The following is a 7,729-nucleotide window of genomic DNA, read 5'->3' as shown; positions in this document are numbered from 1 at the left end:
ATAACTATGCTTAAAATATCTGCCTATACCCAAAAATATAAGAATAACCAAAACATAATGATAAACACAGAAAACTCGGAGAATTTATTTCTATCAGGTCAATGGAAAATATCAGGTCAATACACTTTCTTACTTTACAGCTCGTTACTCATAATTATACCGATATTTTTTAACCCAAACATACCTAATGTACTGTCCTATACCGTAGAAATATAAGAATAACCAAAATATAATGATAAACTCAAAAAACACGGAGATTTTATAAGTTTTTATTTCCATCAGGTCAATATCAGGTCAAAAAAAAAATATCAGGTCAAGCCAATTCCCTAATTTATGGCTCGTTACGCATAATTATACCAATATTTTTACAAATAAGTATGCCTAAATATCTGTCTTATACACTAGAAATATAAAAATAACCAAAATATAATGATAAACTCAGAAAACACGGAGTTTTTATAAGTTTTTATTTCCATCAGGTCAATATCAGGTCAATAAAAAATATCAGGTCAAGCCAATTCCCTAATTTATGGCTCGTTACGCATAATTATACCAATGTTTTTACAAATAATTATACCAGAATATCTGTCTTATACCTCAGAAATATAAGCAAAACCAAAACATAATGTTAAACACAGAAAACAGAAAAATTATATTGATTTTTATTTCATCAGGTCAATATCAGGTCTTTAGTATATCAGGTCTTTAGTATCTTCCTGACACCACATCCTAAAAGAAAATCATTGCTGTCAATATATATCATGAGTTGAGGTTTTTTTCTGAAATTTTGAGAATTGGAGAATGGAGAAATTACTCTGACAGCGAGATTTTGATCAGAACAATTTTTAAAGTTCTTATTCAAAGAATAATACTTTACGATCGGGCTCGATGTTGTACGGAATCCCAGATGGTTGATGCGCGAGCGCTCCGACTCGCCCAATCAATGACAACAAATCCTCGAAAGAGTGGATCAAGAGTGAACCTATGATAAAAAACAATACATCATCTATTCTTGAGTGAATCAGGATTAAAAATGGCATCAAAGAAACGAAGAGCATCACGTCCAGAATTGAGAAGATTGCCATTGTCTTTGATGTGTGAATGGGCATCATGTAAAGAAACATTTCAAGACATGGAGCAATTTACAAACCATCTTAAGGCTCACCTCACTGGCGTTACAAGCAATGGTATAATGGAAGAAGCTACAGAATACAGATGTTTGTGGAGGGACTGTGAAATGACGATTACTGGCCATGTAACAGACTTTGTTAGACATGTATACTTCCACTCTTTCCATGTCAAAATTAAATGTCTAGGATCTCAGATGGTACAAACCTTAAAGTTACAGGGATGTCAGCTGGATGAACAAAGTCGCATTTGATTCCAGAATTACCAGAGAGATTGCAGTGTGGTTGGAAGGGGTGCGAGACAATCATGGACATCCCAGAAGCCTTTTATCGCCATGTGGACAGTCATGCTGTATCTTTTCCCGAGGGTAATAATGTACCCGGAGGCTGCAAGTGCTCATGGGAGGGTTGTGATGCTGTGTCAAAAAGTAGATATAAACTGCGTGAGCATCTTAGGAGTCACACTCAGGAGAAAATCATAGCCTGCCCTGTGTGTGGAGGTCTATTTTCAAGCAGAACAAAGTTTCTAGATCACATGAAACGCCAAGAAGAAACAGATGTTCAGTGTTACCAATGTTCACACTGTGACAAACGCTACACCACAGAGAGACTTCTGAGGGATCATGTCCGCCACCATGTGAACCAGTACAAGTGTCCGTGCTGTGATATGACTTGTCCCACACCCTCCAGTTTGAAAACGCATTTGCGCTACAGACACACCACTCAGGCTCCCTACAAATGTGACCATTGTGGACATGGAGCCAAGTCAATTGCCGACTTGAAAAAGCATTTAGAAAGTCACAATATAGATGTTCCATATCATTGCCATATTCCAGACTGTTCCTATACATCAAGAACATTTCAAAGCTTAGAAAATCATTTCAAACGTCTTCATCAAGACCTTGATGTTCAGAAATACAAATGCCACGTCTGCTCTACTCTGTTTACCCGTGGTACAAATCTTACATCTCATTTAAAGAAAAAACACAAGTTCAGATGGCCATCTGGACATTCAGCGCTTTTAGATACAAAATGCAGGAAGATGGATATTTACAGCTGCAGACCGTGCGATATGAAAGCATTAAACTGACTGAGCAGATGGAGAGTGATGAAGCAGTTTCTTCAGAAGTTGATGTAAACCCACTTTCTTCCACAGACTCTGAAGAAGTCATTAGCAGAAGTAAGAAAAGAAGAAGGACCTTTAAAAAGGAGAAAGAAAACACGGCTTCTAAACCTAATGATTTACATCAAGATTACAGTTTATGCAGGACAGAGCAAACTGCTGGAAATCTAGTCTCAACTAATATCCGCTGTGGCAAGAATGAAGTCAAAGAACAAACTACATTACAAGGTCCTGAACCTGAAACAAGATATCAGTATGTTTCATTTGTAGAGCTTCCTCCGGACTATTTTTCTTTAAATCCTCACTTGAAACAAGTCCCTCATGTGCCTGAAAGTGAAATATTACAACCTATTACCATAGGAAGCAGTGGTTTGGATCATTTTAAGGATATAACGAGAGAAATGGACGGGGACAATATTTATCAGAGTTCAGACCGAGAGCTTCCATCGGAGCAGGAACATTCATCACAACAACCTACAGATACATCAGGTGAGGACAGAGGACAGAACTATAATCTGGAAATGCTTGGAGATGTTGCATTGAGAGCACCCCAGAGAAGGAAAAATCAAGTCCGGGAAAAACCAGAAAAAGAAAACAAACACTGACAAACAAATGCAGGAATGCTTAATGACAAGATTCACCGACTTCAAAAGTCTATGCCATGAACCCAAATCAAGCTATGAGAGATTGAATTTTTTATTTATATACCGGTATAAATACCTTAACTTAAATGTATTAATGTCATGGTATATTCATCATCTTTAAAACTTAAAAAATTGAGAATACATTGTACAAAGCATAAGTTCTTATGCTTAAATTAATCTTTATAGTTTGATAAGCAATGATTTTTAGCTTTAAACAAATGTTTATTTACAGCTACCTAATATAATCAACCCTGATAAAAGTGATTTTTTTAGACTCTGACTCAAAAGTTGTACCTTAAAGTAAATACAAAATCTGCACAAATCTATCTTTTTTTTATTGAATATAAGACATTTTTTCTCAGTCTTTTTGATCATTGCTGATCTAACTGGGTGAGTTCTATAATGACAATATTTGTAAATGTAATAAATTGACAATATTTGTAAATGTTGTAATAGATGTACTTCACTAATCACAATTATGCAACTTTGTCAGTATAAGTAGTCTATATGTTGTATATGAATTGAATTCTGTAAACAAGGCAAAATCAGAACACATTTCTTTTTATCTCTGATGTGCAAATTTATTTAAATAATAGCATTTGAAGCCTTCTCTAAAAAGTTGTTTGGTTGACCTCTCCTAATTGACCCCCCCCCAAAAATGGCCCAACTTAAAACTTTTTAAAACCTACAGGAAGCACTTAGTGAGTTACTTATTTAATTGTATTCTTGAAAATAGATTTAAAAATTCAAAATTCACTTTTGAAATTAAAATTCTCTTAAAAAAAAAAAGAAATCTCACCTAGTGAACTACATACAGAGCCAATTTAATTTTTTTTCATTCTGTGTTGGAAGAGGGCAAACTAACCTGACATACTGTTTTATATTGATGCTTTACAGACCATGTATTCTCCTCATATTTCACATGCAGTATTTTCACATATGGTTTGTTAACTTACATTCAATAAATGTACAATCTTATTAATTTCACTTTTAATTTTGCTTGAAGAATTTGCATGTTTTGTACATGTATGTGTATATTTTAATATGGACACCAGATATAAAGTCAAGAAAAGATGACTAAAAAATTATCTGATATTTACTTTATGATCTTGGGGGATGAATTTGGCATTTTAGTGCAGGTATTCTGTTTCATTCCTCTGCTCTCAAGTTTTGAACCATTAAACCCTAAAATCTGTCTGATTGTGTACTGTGATCTCCAGTGCCAGATATTTTGCTTCAGTCCCCTGTAAAGTTAGTAAATGAACATAGGTATTCAGTGATTACACAGCTCACTAAAACAAATGTCATATATAAAGGTCAAGTCCCACATCAAAATAATAATCTAGTCGTGTACATTTCTAGATGCAGTATTTATGCAATTTTGATCAGATAGGGCTTACAGTTTCTTGGGAGTAGACTTATCCAAGAACTTTAAACTATAGTCACTCATCCAGAAAATGCAATTAAAATCCAGCATTAGAAGCAAGTTGAGATTGTTCATCCCTTGCTGATGCATCATCTATGCAAATTGGGATCAGATAGAACTTAAACATGGTCCATTACTTAGAAAGTGTATAATGTCAGAACCAGCATCAGAAGCAAGTCCATAAGTTTGCATCAAACCAAAAACTGATGCACTAAACTATGTATTTCAAGTTGGTGTATTCTACTTGTGTGCCATGTTAGATTGAAATCATACCAAAACTAGGAGGAGTAGCATTTTAAAGGAATTTTAAGAAACTTCCATTTTTAGTGACCATTTTTAGTAACCATGGCAACACCGTTCATCATACCAAATAAAAAACTGATGCACTAAACTATGCATCTTAAAGTAGTTTACTTGTGTGCCAAGTTAGATTGAAATCAGACCATAACTTTAGGAGGAGTGGCGCTAGCATTTTGAAAAATTAATTCTTTACAGACAGAAACGGACACCTTACTATCAAATAAGCTCTTCTGGTATTTGACCAGTTCAGCTGAATTAAATTAACCTGGGATGTTGACACTAATGCTGAGGGTATCACGTGCTCCCTCAACGTCCTTGAGGTGAGCCAAAAATGACCTGTCGATGATAGGAACTAGCAGTGTAAATGGATGTGATTTTTATACAAGTGTTTTCTGTTCCTAAGCCTTTGGATAGAATGCTTACAAGTAGAATAACATAACATTAATATCGTATAATTTTCATGTCTGCATGAACGCTTCGACATGTCTGCATGAATGCTTCGATTGCAGACATCTTCAAACAGTTTGTCTTAATATAAACTTAATTAAATTCAGGTAAAAAAAAATTCCATTGGTCTGGCTCCACCCATCCCTGGGGGCCTAAATTGTATTGGATTTTCACTTTGTTATGATGTTTGCAGATTAGTAGGTCTTATCCTGCCTAATGTGTTCAATTTGAGATTTTCCCATTAGTATGTGCCCATTTCTCTTTAGAATTTTCCACTCATTTGGAGATCCCACCATTTGCCAAAGGAGAGATGCAAATTTTCAGCCCATGCTCAGCACTGAGGGTCATTGAGCAGTGAGGAATCTTTTTCGTGTCAACATCTACTGCAACTCAGGACCTTGGTTTATACTCTGTTGAAGAGTTGGTATTCACATCCTCCTGAGGGATTCGAATTCGCAACATAAGGATCATCTCTCAGCAGATGCTCTCATGTACCCCTGTGCAATGCAGGCTTCTTTCAGAGGATGGACTGGCAGACAGTACGTCACAACATGTGATCAGAAAAGCTAAATACTAGATAAGCTAAAACGTTAATAATAAACTTTTCAACACATTTTAAAATATTTATTTTGAAATAGATCAATAAAAGCATTTTGACATCAAGTATCTTCATGAACAAAAATTGTACTTTTCATTTTCAATGATCGACTCATGATTTATTTCTTTATTCTATTTTTGAAAATAATTAATAGTATGTGCCATGATTGAAATTAAGATACAATAATATTATACAGTTATTTTACAATATAAGATTAAACATTTATAAACATACAAGAATCACTGTATCTATTCATGCTCATTATTTTAAGTAACAACAGGTAATTTTATTAAGTATAATTAATGAATTTGTGATTTTCAAGTAAGATTCTAAAGAGAGAGAAAGCCAAACGGCCCAGCAAGGACTGCATTTGGTTTTATAAAAGCCATCTTCCCCCAATTAGTCAAAGGTTACTGATCCATTTTGTGACAAAAACCAAAAAGTTACAAAGCTTGGAGATCTTAAGAGTCTCCTGTAGGAATTTCAGGTATAGTGTTTTCAATGAGAGAGACACAAATTTTGCAAGATTTGGCCAAAAAAAAATGTAGTCTAGACTTGTTTCCTGCAACAAGACCTTCTCTATGTTTTTGCACTGCGCCCCTAAAGTTTTTTTTAGCTTTTGGGGAAAATTAGAAATAATATTGACCTACCTATGACTTGTTTAATTTGGTTTGTAGTAGTTCATATCTGAAAAATACCGTTGGAAAAAATGAATTAAAATTAAAAAAACTAGTGCTAATTGTAACGGGGACCGTTACAGATGTTCCCCAAACGCTCCCCAACTCCCTTTTGGTGCCATATTCCCTGTAAGCTCCATTAACTAAGACAACCTCTATGCATCTGAGATTTTAACAACATTAACAAAGAAGTGTACAAAAATCATTTAAACTTTAGCATTGCACGCGTGCACATGTGAATGCATATGCGTCATGACCATTTCTTGTCTACACAATCTATATTTTTAATATACTGAATATTATATAAATATAGCCCTTTGATGAGGTCAATCCATAGATATATCAAAAAAAGCATATCGACCGAGCACGAAGTTTAAAGTCGATATATCTATGCCGAATTAAAGGGCTACATTTGTTATATTATTTTTTACATAGATTGACAAAACAAATTATGAAAATAATTGGAAAAGTTTTCTCTCTTTAACAATTAGAGACTAGAGATCAAAATAAATTACACCGTTTAATGTAAATGCGTTTCCTTTTTATTGATGGAGTGATTTAGACGATTTACTTATTCAGAATACTTCATTTATTTGATTTAGTTTTGTATCAACATTTGACACACATATCGAATATGTTTTAATTAATATGAAGTAATCCTAATCCAATGCCTTCTTTTGTCTCATCAAATACAGAACATTGAAACAAAGTTAGTAAAAGTTGAAATAAATATTTTTTTTCTAGAAACATCAAATCATACACTGTATTTTTGATTGAATACAGTACTATTTTGTTTCACAGAAATTATCTCCATTTTAAGAAACCTCAAGTCGATATGCATTTCAGATTCTATAAATAGTAACTAAGTCTTTATGCTGTTATATACTAAATCATGTGATCAAGTTTGAGCCAATCAGAGAGCTGGGAATAAATGATAAAAATAATATTAAAGTATTTAATCCAAAATTATTAAAAAAAAAAAAATTCGCTCATTCATGTGTATGTTTGATTTTTCTCATTTCACGTGCACGCACGTGCATACATGAGCATGGTGACCATACCTTCTTGTAGAAGTCCATTACATCTATCTATGTTCTAAATTCCACCCCGTTTGGGTGAAAACTAAGGGAGTTATAGCTGTTTAAAGTTTCAGCCAATCAGATTGCAGCACATGTACACACACGTGTATGCATGTGCATGGTGACCATACCTACTTGTAGAAGTCCATTATATCTATCTATGTTCCAAACCCCATCTTGTTTGGTTGAAAACCAAGGGAAATTATAGCTGTTTAAAGTTTCAGCCAATCAGATTGCAGCGCACGTGCATGCACGTGTTTTCATGATAACTGCTTGATTTCATGTAGGATCTCCGCCTGCATGGCTAT

At 34.2% G+C, this 7,729-nt stretch overlaps 1 pseudogene; it reads left to right on the top strand.

The window, feature by feature from the left end:
• The first annotated feature begins 926 nt into the window (after window positions 1–926).
• On the top strand, window positions 927–2,855 carry LOC134237925 (histone H4 transcription factor-like; annotated as a pseudogene).
• Window positions 2,856–7,729: the final 4,874 nt, after the last annotated feature.

This window comes from Saccostrea cucullata, unplaced genomic scaffold (assembly GCF_032062105.1).
Source record: "Saccostrea cucullata isolate Sc308-1 unplaced genomic scaffold, CSIRO_AGI_Scuc_v1 ctg5430, whole genome shotgun sequence".
NCBI classification, from domain to species: domain Eukaryota; kingdom Metazoa; phylum Mollusca; class Bivalvia; order Ostreida; family Ostreidae; genus Saccostrea; species Saccostrea cuccullata.
This window is presented reverse-complemented; position numbering and strand designations above follow the sequence as displayed.